At 41.6% G+C, this 15,217-nt stretch overlaps 1 protein-coding gene across 1 annotated transcript in view; it reads left to right on the forward strand.

The window, feature by feature from the left end:
- The window catches only part of ANK3 (ankyrin 3), a 333,291-nt gene that overhangs the window by 258,617 nt on the left and 59,457 nt on the right, over positions 1 to 15,217 (forward strand). The window lies entirely within an intron of this gene.

Raw genomic sequence — 15,217 nt, forward strand, 5'->3', positions numbered from 1 at the left:
CCCTGTTTCTCTGAATGTCTGCAGGAAGAAATCAAAGGAATGGCTAGACTAAAGGAAACAGTACTTGAATTTCACACGTTTGTATTTTAAACTGGGAATCGGGTTCCTCAGCATTTATTGTTTTCTGCGTCTAAGGCATGAAGTTCCATTTAATCTAACAAACTCCGCCCCCCCATATTAATGTATAAACCTTCTGATATTTCTCTGTCTTAAATCAACTGTATCAATCTTTCCAAAGCTTAAGAAAGTTTTCTAAGTCAAAAATGTGTAAGGAGGGAGTGAAACAATAATGCAAGGTATGCAAAGCATGCAGAGTATTTTTAGGAAAATATGTTCACTTTTTATTTTTGGAATCATTATTTTCGTGCCCCTTCTTTCATCTCAGTCTTCTCGCCGATTATTTCAGTACTCTTACGGATTTTTAATTTCTCCCGTGTTCTAATCAGTTTTTTAAAAAAATAGGTTTCAGGCTAATGACTGGGGAGTCTGTGGTGCTTCCAGTGTCTTATTCTTTGACCTGGTAAGACTGGCCTATAGCGAGCATGTCACTCTCTCATACACACCTTCTTCAGGCTGTCTGACCCTTAGAGTCGTAGCAGTTTTTCTTGGTAGATATTGGGAATAGACTTGTTTTCAGAGTGGGTACTTGGTGGAGCGTTTTCCTTTAAAAATGTAAAAAAAAACAGAGAGAGAGAGAGAGAGAGAGAGAGAGCGGGCTCATCATAAAATAAAGCTAATCTTTATACTGACTTGCTAATCACTACAAATCCAGCAACTGTTTTTTGGTTTTGTTTTTATTTTATTTATTTATGGCTGTGTTGGGTCTTTGTTTCTGTGCGAGGGCTTTCTCTAGTTGTGGCAAGCGGGGGCCACTCTTCATCGCGGTGCGCGGTGCGTGGGCCTCTCACTATCGCGGCCTCTCTTGTTGCGGAGCACAGGCTCGGCGCAGGCTCAGTAATTGTGGCTCACGGGCCCAGTTGCTCCGCGGCATGTGGGATCTTCCCAGACCAGGGCTCGAACCCGTGTCCCCTGCATCGGCAGGCGGACTCTCAACCACTGCGCCACCAGGGAAGCCCAGCAACTGTTTTATATAACAGCTTTACTGGAGAAATTATTCACATACCATAAAATTCACTCTCTTAGCATTTAGCTCACTAGCTTTTGGAATGCATCTAGCATAGTCTCTACTGGTTGTGAAGTGTGGACAAAGGAGCTAGACAGACTCGAGGGTGTTTGAGGGACGACCTCGGACAAGCTGTTGGATCCCCGTGAACCTCTGTTACTTCTATAAAATGGAGATTACCTTCCTCACTTCATAGGGTTGCTGTTGAGAAGAAATAAAGTCATTATGTGAGGCGCTTTTCAGATACAGCCCTTGTTACAAACTAAGCCTTGATAAATATCCACTATTACATTCATTCCATAGAAAAAATTGTCATGCCAAAGGTATTGTATAAGACACAGCGAATCACAGCCAACCAAGAATCTAAAGATGTCTTTACATCAGGGTAGGGGGAACCTAATCATTGCTGAGAGTCTAGCATTCGTGAGGCACTGATAAATGCCTCTATGTATGGAAATTTAAAATGAAAGCATAGTACTGCGAAGTAGGTAGTTTTAATCCCACTTTATAGATGGGGGAACTGAAGTTCAAACAAGTCAAAAGGTTACCCCCAACTCAGTAGCAGCACAGGGGCTGAAATCTCGTTCTACCTGTTCTCAAAAACTTTTAACTATCCCACTTCCTTTAGAAATGTGTGTCCTGTGGAGAAGAAAATAAACCTAAAGAAGAAAATTCCTACAAACCTCTAGATTTCAAGATCCAGAAGAGTCATTTTAAATGTTATACATGTAATGAGTATACATGAAATGTTTATACATAATACTGACATGTATATCCCGTACCATTCACAACTTCAGATAATTTCTGATGGATGGGAACTTTCACTGGCAATTTAGATTTCTAATTGTTATTACCTTAATTTATTATAAAGCATGAAATATAGTTTTTTTATAAGGAAATTTATAAGAAAACATAATCAAAAGTTTTAAAATGAATAAATCCTAAGGGAAAGAACTGAATTCGCATTCTGAAAAGAGTAAAAGAATATGGACGATTGAGAATAAAAAATAGAATAAGATAAATGGATTTTCCAGAGGATAGGTTTTTTTTTCCCGTTTTAAGGAAAATAAGGTATAAAGATATTTTCATGTATCCAGTATTTCTTAAATACTATTGTAGATTACTAGTTTTTTAATGCAGCATCCTCTCCACAAGGATTTTTTTTTTTTTAACCAATAGCTACCTTGATATTGTAAGTAGCTGAGGGCAGAGTATGCGTCTTAATCGCTTTTGAGTCACCAGTATCGGGCACAGTGCTGATTCGGACACTCACCCAATCCTGGAGTGTAGGCAGAAGGAGGAACCTCATGATAATATATAGCTCTGGGGGGGGTGGGGGGATGAACTGGGAGATTGGGATTGACATATATACACTAATATGTACAAAATAGATAACTAATAAGAACCTGCTGCATAAAAATAAATGAATAAAATAAAATTCAAATTAAAAAAATAATATATAGCTGTCTGGAAGAAAGCTCTTGTTAGTCTGTTTCTTCTCCCCCAGACTTCATTAATGTTTTAGGAAGAATACTGAATATTCTAAGAGAGTGTTGTCCAATAGCACTTTCTATGGTGATGGAAATATTCCATACCTGTGTGGTCCAACAGCCATCACTGGTCACCGGAGACTCTTGAGCACTTGAAATGTGACTAGGGCAAGCGAGGAAGGTAATTTTTAATTTTGTATAATTAATTTCAAATAGTCACCTGTGGCCAGTGGCCACCTCATTAGACACCGCAGTTCTGACAAAAACACTGCATTCTAATAATATGTTCTTCATTTTTGAGCACAGATGATAGTATCAGGCACAGGCAGATTTTTTTTTTAATTTTAAGGTTTATTTATGGAATGGATTTCCATGATTTCATACTGACATGTCTTTATTTGGGGTTTTTTTGTTTTTTGTTTTTTTGGGTTTTTTTCTTTCATTTTGTTTTTAATAAGCCAGTTTTCAAATAGGAAGTTAGTCCTATCTTTGCTTAGACAAATGACGCCCCAAACACTGCCACACTAGGGGCATCTGTCCGATGTTTTAAAGAAATGATGATATAGCCCTATCCTGGATTCTACATGTTATCTTGGAAATAGTGGATAGAGTTTCTTTGCTGCATTTTTTAAGACCAGATAAAGTTTGGTTCCATTTTAGACAATTAAAAGGAAATGCGGGCTTCCCTGGTGGCGCAGTGGTTGAGAGTCCGCCTGCCGATGCAGGGGACACGAGTTCGTGCCCCGTTCTGGGAAGATCCCACATGCCGCGGAGTGACTGGGCCCCTGAGCCATGGCCGCTGAGCCTGCGCGTCCGGAGCCTGTGCTCCGCAACGGGAGAGGCCACAACAGTGAGAGGCCCGCGTACCACTAAAAAAAAAAAAAAAAAACAAAAAAAAAAAAAAAAGGAAATGCAAATACTTCCAAGTTTAAAGAATCAAGCACTGGAGGCCACAAAAGGAAAACTGAGGACTAAATTTTCAAGGCACCATGGTTTTCTTCATATATTAAATCTATAAAAGCAATGATAATGAAGGAGTCAAGACACACATTTTATAACTGAAGCTCAATTAATCAGATTTCACGCCAAGCTCAAGCACCACTAACCACCACTCTTGTCCTGTCCCCAGAGAACCTTAGCTCTTATTGGAACATCCCTCCTCTAAAAGCAGACAGGCAAAAATAAAAATCAATCTGTCTCTAAAAATCCAACCCTTTTCCTTCAAGGTCCAACTAGTCAAACTTCTTGTGGGGAGAGAAGCATAAGCATGGTTTAGGAGGTTTCATGTTATTTCTACCCTCACCACTCTGTGCCCCTGGATAGCTGTTAATTAGCAAGATAAAAATAGTACATAAAATAAAAAAAAAGTGACCAGATCACTCAAGACTTCCTTAAAGAAAAAGAGAAATAAATCATTCTACTATTATTTTACTTACCCTATTGGTTTACCCAGTTCATAACAATTAAGCCTTATCTGCCATTTATAGCAAGTGACCCTTGATAATACCTGTCTTATTATGAATGTCTCATTTTAACCCTCTTTTCCATAAATGAACTAATGTGTTACTTTATAAGTAATCTGTATTCTACTTTTATAACTAGTCCTGTTGCACCGTCTTCTCTGAAAATCTTAAAACCCAAGTGTTTAGAAAGCATCTTAGCCAGTATTTTGATCAGTGATTTTTTTACTGAACAACACAATTGTAAAGATTAGATTATGGTTCTACAGTATTTTAAAACTTGCAAAGCCTTGCCATGTGCACAATCAAATTGTAACTCCAGGGCTTCCCTGGTGGCGCAGTGGTTGCGAGTCCGCCTGCCGATGCAGGGGACACGGGTTCGTGCCCTTGGTCCGGGAAGATCCCACATGCCGCGGAGCGGCTGGGCCCGTGAGCCATGGCCGCTGCGCCTGCGCGTCCGGAGCCTGTGCTCCGCAACGGGAGAGGCCACAGCAGTGAGAGGCCCGCGTACCGCCAAAAACAAAAGAACAAATTGTAACTCCAGGGAAAGACAAGTCCAGGGAGGAGGATAGTTTGCCCAACGTGGTGTGGTCGTGAGGATCACGACCTGTGGATGTCACACGGACTGGAATTCCCATCCTGGCTCCATGGCTTACTAGCTGTGCGACTCCAAGAAAGCCCTTGATCTCTCTAAGCTCATAGAGAACTAATGGGAAATAGATGAGCTAATATGTGTGAATTTCTCAGCATGATGTCTGACACATGAGAACCACTCTCAAAGTTAGCCATAGCCACGGCTGCCACGTACAGCTGTGCAGGAGAGCGAGGGGGGCAGACATCTTGCCTCTTCCACTTTCCAAGCCATCTGCTCTGACACTGGCCTTCAGGACAAAGGGGCACCTTTATCTAATGTTTTCAAAGCGACTCTCTAGTTGCCTACAGGGCTGTGTCCACTCCACATGGACGCTTTTCCAGATCCCACGAGGACACCTCCAGGGCTAGTGGAATCCCTGGTCACAGTTGATGATTACCCCATGACTACCACCCAGTCAGGAAATAGTAAGCAGACAGATCTAGACTTCCAAAATCTAGACTTCTGACTCCAAATCTAGTCTTTTTTCTACAATACTCCCTTGCCTCTGTATCTTCTCAAATGAAGGATGCCTATGAAAGTGCTTTGTGTGGAACAAAAGGTGACATGAATGTCAGCTGCTACTTAAATTTTCCATTATGAATCAAGGTACCCTCCTAGTTCTCGTATGACTCCAAAGGACATGGCATGTATTCAGGAAAAACTGTCATTGCAGAATAGGGTGGAATCAAGAGTTATTTGTGGCATTACCAACCTCAGAGATAAAGGCATCAGTGGTTATGCTAATGAAGCAGGTGTGTTAGAGCAGCTCTATTGAAATAACAGGCTAGAATGACACAGAGGACAGTTGGTCTGGGTGTGAAGAACCTGTTGTTACCACTGAGGTATCATGTGGCAGGAGCAACTTTTCTCTTTGGCAGCAGACATAGATCTTGTTCTAGCACTTGTTCGTTCGTGTTTTCTCAGGAGAGAAAGATATCGCAAAACAAAAACATACTCATTCTGCTCCCCACAAAAACGTCATCTTTAAAATGCACCAAATTGAATCCACTTTGTAAGTTTAATTAAAACCTTACTTGAGTTAAACTCACAAAGTTCAATTCAACATGTTTAAAATTGTGCCTGCCGGGGGCGGGGGGGGGGGAAAACGGGGACGGGGGAGGGTTGGATTGGGAGTTTGGGATTAGCAGATACAGACTACTATACATAGAACAGATAAACAATGAGGTCCTACTGTGTAGCACATGGAACCATATTCAATATCCTGTGATAAGCCATCATGGAAAAGAATATGCTATTTACTAGTAGAAGAATCCTTCCTCCTTTGAGATCTTAAGAACTGCTTATAGAAGTAGTTGAGCACTGAAAAGTGAAATATGTAGTTTCACGTTGTACACAGCACCATCTGTTGGGGAAATCGATTAACAATTTTGAAAAATTCTGGAGGAAAAAGGAAAAATTGAACTTAACCAAATCAGGACTGTGGTTGGGGTGTAAGAAAAAAATAGAAAAAGCGAAAAAGCCCCAAACTATTAATTAAACCATAACAAGATGCTAATCTGCTTTCAGTCCACTGCCAGAAAACTTACTTTTAACTGGATTCAGCCATGCCCACCCGGTGCCTAACTGGGCCAGAACAGTTCCCTTACCGCTACTAGTCAGGAAATGAAAATGGGACCGAAGCAGATGAACATTAATAATGCCAGGTTTTATATATGTCTGTGTAATGTACTTCTTGCAATTACATGTCTTTATGAAACATTAGTGGGTCAAAAAATGACATGAGACACCCTGTCCCATGTGTCAGACAGAGTGGGGCTCTGTGCCCTCCAGGGACAGTGAAGGGGTCTGAGAGACCGGGTGTTAGCTTCCGTCACCTCTAGTGTCGATGTGAATAGAGGCCGATGTGCCAGACACGGCAGGTCTAGGCCCCTTAGAGCTCAGTGCGCTTCTGTGTTTGCTGCATAGGCCGGGTTACGGATTGATGGTGTTTGGCTTTAAGACATTATATACGATCCGGATTTTGAAGATAGGATTATATAAATTGTTTCTTGTCTGGATATAGTACCGATGGTTAAAAGAAGGGTTGAAGAAAGTTTGTAAGGGGGCTAATTGCAGTAAGCAGATGTGGAAGAACATTTTTCTGGAAAATAACAGGGAGAAGCAGATGCAAAGAATACAGGGCTTCTGCAATCATGGAGGAAAACCTTAGAATGATTATTCCAGCATGGCCAAGCACACCCTCTTCTCACTTCTCTGTTTCCAGGAAGCCTTCCCTAAACCCCAGTCTAAGTTAGATACACTTGGTAAATACTTCTGTCACACCTGGCCTGTCTTCTTCTGTAACAAGCAGTTTTGAACTTTGCTCTCTTCCTTAGTGGACTGTAAAGTCCATGAGGGCAAGGAATGGCTCTGACTGGTGACAGTCATTATGCCCAATGAATATAACAGCCCTTAGCAGTGTTGTCACTTCGTCATAATTTGTTGAAGAAATGAATGAGTTGTATCCCGGCATGTGCTGCCACTCTTGACAATACATTTCCTCAATAATTCGGTGACCCATACCCAAGACAGGAAGCAACTTTCTAAAAGAACAGATGCCACAGACAAATGGGGAGAGGAGGTCTGGGAAGCCGGAGAAGGGCACATAATGATTAGGAATTAGTTTTCTAAAAATAACTTTAAGATATATGATTGTCAGCAATTATACGGATTGCAAAAACTGGAGGGGAAAACAAACAGGTATATCATTGTTTCCAGACATTCTGCATCATTAGCACTCAGTTATTTGTGCAAATCTGAATAACAAAGAAGGTCCCTATCTTGGGTAGTTAAAGATGTAAAATAATGCTGATCCAGACACACATATAGCAGATGCCACAATTCAATAAGAATATGAGTTAAATTACTAAAATGATGGGACCTTTCTGTACTGTCTTTGCAACTTTCCATGAATCTAATTATTTCAAAGTAAAAATTGAAAAGTTTCCTACTGTGTTTATGTTGAGGAAGAAGGGTCAAGTATATCATTTGAGGGTTTTTTCCTGTAACATCCAAGGGTGGGCTTGTTCCAAAAGTTGCATTTTAGGTGGAGCTGAACTTTAATTCCAAAGAAATGAAGGTCTATAATTTTCTGAAATATTTCAGTGAATATATTACAACTGTTCTACTGTTCCACATATTCTACAGCCAGAGTTAAATATTATAAATTTATCTTTTATTGCCTTCATTTCCCCCAATTTATCTGCTACTTAATTTTCTATGATTGGTGATATTTTCCCTTAAAAACTGAATGAAATTAAAATGATAGCAGTTCCGATTTATATACTTGTAGAGATGCAAAACAGAGACAGTGTGATTTAAAAAAAAAAAACAAAAAACAGTCCAACCTTAGATCTGCCACAGACTGGCTCTGTGGCTCTCCTCTATCTCCAAGGTTGTATGACCTTGGAAAGAATACGTAATCTAAATTATTATGTCAACAGATCTGTGCTGGCGGATTTGTATCATTTATTTGTCATATCCACCCCAGAGGTAACTTTTCTTATCCTGATCTTATAAACAAGTTACATAGGGCTCAGCGTTAAGGAACTCCTCCAAGATCCAAGCTCACTGGTTTGAGAACTGGATTTGAACCGAAGGTACCTGTCTACAAAGACTTTCCACAGACCCATACTAGCTAGCATGCCGTTTTGAATTCTGACATTCTAAGACTCCCGTTTTTTCCCACCGCTCAGTATCAAATACTCCATTCGTAGAAGAGCAAGCTGAGAGAACATTCACATGACCAGAAATGAAACCCTAGATAGAGACATCATCCTGGGCTTCCCTGGTGGCGCAGTGGTTGAGAGTCCGCCTGCCGATGCAGGGGACGCGGGTTCGTGCCCCGGTCCGGGAAGATCCCACATGCCGCGGAGCAGCTGGGCCCGTGAGCCATGGCCGCTGGGCCTGCATGTCGGAGCCTGTGCTCCGCAACGGGAGAGGCCACAACAGTGAGAGGCCCGCGTACCGCAAAAAAAAAAAAAAAAAAAAAAGAAATCATCCTTTGTGAAAACTCGAGGTTGTATTCCTTCAAACCTGACCAGATCACAAACAGCCTTCAGAAAACAAATTCCATACAGGAAAGAGAGTCATGGCCCCATTGGACCATGTTATCAAGACATTTACTGCATGTAAGAGTGAGGCAGAACTAATCACTGTGATCATTTGAATGCTTTTAAGAAAAACTCATTTTGTGGGAACATGATTTCAATCCTGTTATTTAGGATTCATTGTATTAATGACCTTCACACCCATTCATATTTGCAAAGCATTTTATGATCCTTCTTGCTCTGTTGCAAAATCTGTTACAGAGAACGCTGTCCCAGCTTTTACAAATAAACTAAAGGAGTTACAAGGCACTTAAGACATTTATCATTCATCAGCGAGGCAAGAATGCTGCAGGACATCAGCTTCCATTTCTTATGAAGCAGAAAGCGCCACTATCATGAGAGCTTTGTGCTCCTGGAGTGGGGCCAATACAAAGTCATGTCACCTTTTGGACCAGGGTGTTTGCACATCCATCCATTACTCATCCGTTTATCAACCACTACACACATGCCAGCTAGTCTGCAAAGACACTGTGTTAAATGGTGGTTGGAGTCCATGTCTGTGTGATTTCATCCATTCCCCCAGCCTGGTCTTAGGTTCTAATCTCAGCTCTAAAGCAGACCAGCTAAGTCAGTTTGGGTAAGTCACTTAACCTCTCTGAATTTCAGACACTTATTTTACCAAAATGCTATGTGGGCAAAATAGTAATTGACCCGCCACAAAGTAGACATGCAGTAAGTGTAAATTTTAACCTTCTTCCTGGCCAAACCTATTTCAGAACTCACCTCTCTCTTTTCCCTGTGATGTGTGTGTGTGTGTGTGTGTGTGTGTGTGTGTGTGTGTGTGTGTGAGAGAGAGAGAGAGAGAGAGAGAGAGAGAGAGAGAGAGAGAGAGGAAACTTTGCTAGTAACAAATTAAAAAGAGAGAAAGAGAGAGGGATCCAGGGTTCTTTCATAGTCTACGCATTATGAATCACCCTGAAAGGTAAAAAGCTCTTAATATTTTTTTATGCCCTTGCCTCCTTTAATTCTACAGCTATGGAGTGGTTTAGTATATCCTTTTAAAAATAAAACTATTTTAAACTAGTAGATATTTATTGTTGCCCCATAAGCTCCTCTGCTCATATTGAAACATCCTTGAGTTGTTTTTCATGGGATCCTGTTGTCATATTTTTAATAATTTGGGTTCTGGATTTTTAAGGACAGATACAGGGTGAGAGTCTACTAAGACCTCGCTTCTCAAATGTGTCAAGTCATAAAGTCACCTGAGTTGAGTATGGAAATTTCAGGTTCCACCCCTGGCCTACCAACTCAGAATCTCCATGAGAGAAGGCTAGGAATCTCTGCTTTTAATAGGTAGCACCGGTGTTGCTTCTGATCTGGCCAGTCTGGGGCACACTCCTCTGGGAGCTAGGTTCTCTGTGGGTAGGAATATGATCCAGGCACCATGTTTGTGGTGCGCATTACTTGGTTGAGTTTATCTCTGTATGTAAAGGGTGGAAACAAAGCAAAGATGCTTGGTAATATCTTCCTGCTTCTCTGGTCTAAGTAACAGACCATTTTAAACTCCGATCAAATTCAGTCCTGGACAGAACAGTGGCGTTTTTCGTTTTTACATGATCAAACTTCATTCCTATTTGCCTGGAAATCTGACTTTTTTTGATACGCCTTTTTAGTTTACAAATAGCAATATAGCACAGTATACCATAGTATGAATATATCATAATTTATCTAACCTCTGTCCTACGATAGCCAATAAAATCTTGTGGGAGGCGTCCAGGCCGTAAGCATCCTGTAGTGACTTTACTGGTTTCACCTCTTCCTCTTCCCTCCTCACATTTACCTACTTATCCACATCATTTACTTTCTTATTTGTGCAGATATCCTAGAGTGTAATGGCCCAGCCTTCAACTGTAGCTCTTGAAAAGATTATAAACCAATATTTAGTATTAGTATTTTTATACTTCTATTAACTTTTATTCTCAGAGGAAAAAAGTTAAAAATATTTTAAGTAGACATACATACAGAATGTAATCTGGTTAAGGGAACATATCTTTTCTCCATTTCATCATGCAGAGGCCTGGGAATATGAGTAATTCAAGAAGGTGTATGATTCTACTTAAAAAATGGGGCATGGAGACGCCAATGCCTGATATCCACACGTTAGCTATTCCACTAGGTTAAGCCTTATCTTTAAAGTACCCGTTAAAATACACATTGAAGGTCAATAATCATGCAAGTTTTAATGGTGACAGAGGAATTGCTAAAAGCTTCAAAATAGAGTACAACACAGAGGGTCCCTGAGTCACTGGCAAATCCTGAAAGACGTCAGAAATTCAGTGTGGACTTAGAAATCTGAGCTTCTCCATTTACCACTCATCTGCTGCATCTGAGGGGTATCCCCTCACCTTCTGTGGGGGGTGGCCTTAATGCTTCATCCAAGGTAAGATGGCATAAGTGTGGCCAAGCGACCTCTACTACGCCAACTGTAGTTCTTCCCAATCCACTGCTGTTAGTTTCCAGGGGTGAGACATCTGTCTCTACCTTAACTCCGCACAGATGTATGTGCACACACCCAAACACACACACAAGCAGCTGAGAAGTGCACATTATCACAGTTCCTCCGAAAGATGCCTCACTCCCACCGGTAGGTCCAGAAATAATCTTGAGTAAACTTAATACTCACAGGATACATGCTTGTTACAGGCAGAGTTAGGAAATCTGTCTTTTGAAGGGTGTAATTTCATGGCAGAGTCCATGTAAACTGCTTGCACTGTGTGGAGTCCTAAGTCTTTTCTAAAGGAGAACATAATCACAGGTTTGCAGCTGAAATTAAAAAAGTATCTACTTAGCTGATGGTGATGAGTTGCACAGCAATTTAAACGAATTATCAGAACTTTTTCAGTTGCAGCATGGGTTATGAACTCCGGAAATTCAGACTTTTTTTTTTTTTAATAAACTGATTTGACACTACATTTAAAATTTTATTTATTTATTTTTGGCTGTGTTGGGTCTTCGTTTCTGTGCAAGGGCTTTCTCTAGTGGTGGCGAGCGGGGGCCACTCTTCATCGCGGTGCACGGGCCTCTCACTGTCGCGGCCTCTCTTGTTGCGGAGCACAGGCTCCAGACGCGCAGGCTCAGTAGTTGTGGCTCACGGGCCTAGTTGCTCCGCGGCATGTGGGATCTTCCCAGACCAGGGCTCGAACCCGTGTCCCCTGCACTGGCAGGCAGATTCTCAACCACTGCGCCACCAGGGAAGCCCCAGACTTTTTAAAATAAGCCAGATATGGGAAAGGAAATAATACCTGCTCTGTATGGAAAACTTTTATTCTTTATCAATTGGCGAATGGGTGAAAACTTCCCCAGAATATTTTCCTGAGCAAACTTTGATTTCTTCCTGTTTTTCTATACTAGCTTTTTTGTTTTTTTTTAAATTCTTTACCTTTGTTTTCTTTTCCTTCACTAGAGACTCAGTATTTAGGTTTTGACAGAGCAGGGGGGAAGGAGATGGTTAGAAAACAAAAAGGACCAAGATTCCAGTTCCATTTTTGATCTGGGGTGAACACTATTTCTCTCCTGGTTGACAATTAATTTGGTGGTGGTTAATCTGTAAAATGAGAAGATGTCTCTGATCCAATTAGCTAACCATCCATTTTACCATTCTGCACATTTCTGTGTGGAATATGCCGCTGTCTCAGCCCTGTGTCTAACAGAGGCGGCAAACGTGTTCGTAGTGGAGGGACGGTAGGCATGTGCTGTAGGTATCAGAGGAATGAAAAGAGGCTTCTGTGAGTAGCAAACAACAATAGTAAAACCAACACCCCTCCTTGAAGTGTGGAAATCTCCCCTTTGTTTTGTAGCAACTAAAACCACCCCAGCTACATAAACCCAAAGGTAATGCTATCTTATTTCCCACCCTATTCTCACCTCCAACTCCAGTTCCCAGTGTTAATAGCGTAGAAGGTTTCTTCTGCAAATTTCTCTTATAAAAACATACAAACAGGGACTTCCCTGGTGGTGCAGTGGTTAAGAATCCACCTGCCAATGCTGGGGACACGAGTTCGAGCCCTGGTCCTGGAAGATCCCACATGCCGCGGGGCAACTAAGCCTGTGTGCCACAACTACTGAGCCTGCACTCTAGAGCCTGCTTGCCACAACTACTGAGCCCACGAGCCACAACTACTGAGCCCGCGTGCCACAACTACTGAGCCCGCGTGCTACAACTACTGAAGCCTGAGTGCCTAGAGCCCGTGCTCCACAACAAGAGAAGCCACCACAATGAGGAGCCCGTGCTCCACAACAAGAGAAGCCACCACAATGAGAAGCCCGCGCACCGCAACGAAGAGTAGCCCCTGCTTGCCGCAACTAGAGAAAGCCCGTGCGCAGCAACGAAGACCCAACGCAGCCTAAAATAAATAAATTTAAAAATATATATATACAAACATACAGATTACACTTTTCCTCTAGAAAGGATCATACTGTGCACGTTGCTCTGCCTGGTGCTTCCTTCCTGACTTTATACATGTCAACCACTACCTGCCTGGCTCCCTCCCTCCCTCCGAGCTCACCTTTCCTGTCACCTCCTCAGAGAGGTGTTTCCTGACCCTCCCCACCCCCACCCCCCGTCACATTCTATTTCCTCCCCTTGATTTTTTTTTTCTTCCTATGTGCTCAGTGGTGTGTGCCCTTCCCCCCTTCCCCCCATTAGAATGTAATCTCCCTGTGAGCGGTGACTTTAGTTTGCTCTCTGCTGTATCCCTGGTGACTAGACGAGTGCCTGCACATAGTGGGTCCTCAGTAAATATTTGGTAAATGGACGAATCTGAATCCTCCTCGTCACTCGTTGCAGGAGTGCTGCGAGTGTGAATGAACCATGACCTATCTAACCAAGCCCTTACTGATGGGCACGCAGGCTCTTTCAAGCTTTAGTCATTACAAGCAATGCCGCTTTGCCTGTGCTTTTGTAAGAAAGACGTCAGAGAATGGGATTGCTGGGTCCAAGGGTAGATGCGTTTTCATTTTGAATAGAAGATGCCCAGTTACACTGTCAAAAGATTATTGCCATTCACACCCACCGGCAAGGACTAAAAGCATCTGTTTTCCCCCAGTTTTCTCTGTAGCAGGAGATTGTGTCTTGTTTGTAGCAGGAGATTGTATCTTGTTGGAACTGGTATTTCCACGTAAATTACCGAGTTTGAATACTGTAACATAAAGTTTATTGGCCCGTTTTCTGTGAATCGCCTGTTCATAACATTTTGCTAGTTTCCGTTGGCTTCTCTGTCATCTTATCAACTTGTAGCTGCCGTTGATATTGAGCATATTAGTTCTTCATTTGTCACGTGTGGCTATTACCTTTCCCAGTCTACCTTTTGTCATTCAAGTTTATTATTCTTGTCATAGAAAGGTTTACATTTTTATATAGTCAGAACTGACTTTCAGGCCTCTGGGTATCCAGTTTTGAGTAGGAAAGTTTCTCCTATTGAAGGCTAAAAGGTATTCTCTTGATTTTTTTGATAATATTTTAATTTTTTAAGTAGTTAAGTCTCTTGTCCAGCTGGAATTTGTATTAATATATGATAAGATATATAGTGATTTAGCTTTGTTCTTCCACATAGATGCTCGATTATGTTAACACTGTCCTTTAAATAAACCATCTTTCCCCCACTGAAGTTTCAATATGACTTTGATTTAAATATACTAAATACATAATATATATATAAGTAGATATATATGACTTACACATATACTATATATATGTATATGTGTTTATGTATACACATATATAAAGTTGAATCTCTTCTTAAAAATTTATTCATTTGGGGCACGTTGGGTCTTCGTGGGCATTTCTCTAGTTGTGGTGAGCAGGGGCTACTCTTCATTGCAGTGCACTTGCTTCTCGTTGCGGAGCACGGGCTCTAGGCGCACGGGCTTCAGTAGTTGCGGCTCTCAGGCTCTAGAGCGCAGGCTCAGCAGTTGTGACGCACGGGCTTAGTTGCTTTGCTAAGCAACTAAGTGGGTACTTCCAAGACCAGGGTTCGAACCCACGTCCTCTGCACTGGCAGGCAGATTCTTAACCACTGCGCCACCAGAGAAGTCCTGATAAAGTTGAATCTATTTCTTGATTCTCTGTTTTTGTCCCCCTGACCTATTTGTCTATTATTATCTATTTCTTATATTCTTATATTTCTCTCTATATCTGTTTTATTGTGATACTTCTAGGTTAAGTTTTCAAATCTTATAAATTCCCCCTCACAAATCTACTTTTCCAAAATACTCTTGGTTACTCTCAAATATTATTGCATACGATTTTTTTTAATGGTTTATTTCAATTAAACCTACCAGAATTCTGCATAAAGCTGGGCTTTTGAAAGAAACCCATCTGGCTGCACCACGGGAGGTAGACTGGAGCAAAGGGGAGGCGAGTGACAGGGAGACGGCTAAGCGGTGGTGCCGGTAATCTACGC

Source organism: Leucopleurus acutus (genome assembly GCF_964270905.1).
Source record: "Leucopleurus acutus genome assembly, chromosome: 14".
Lineage (NCBI taxonomy): Eukaryota > Metazoa > Chordata > Mammalia > Artiodactyla > Delphinidae > Leucopleurus > Leucopleurus acutus.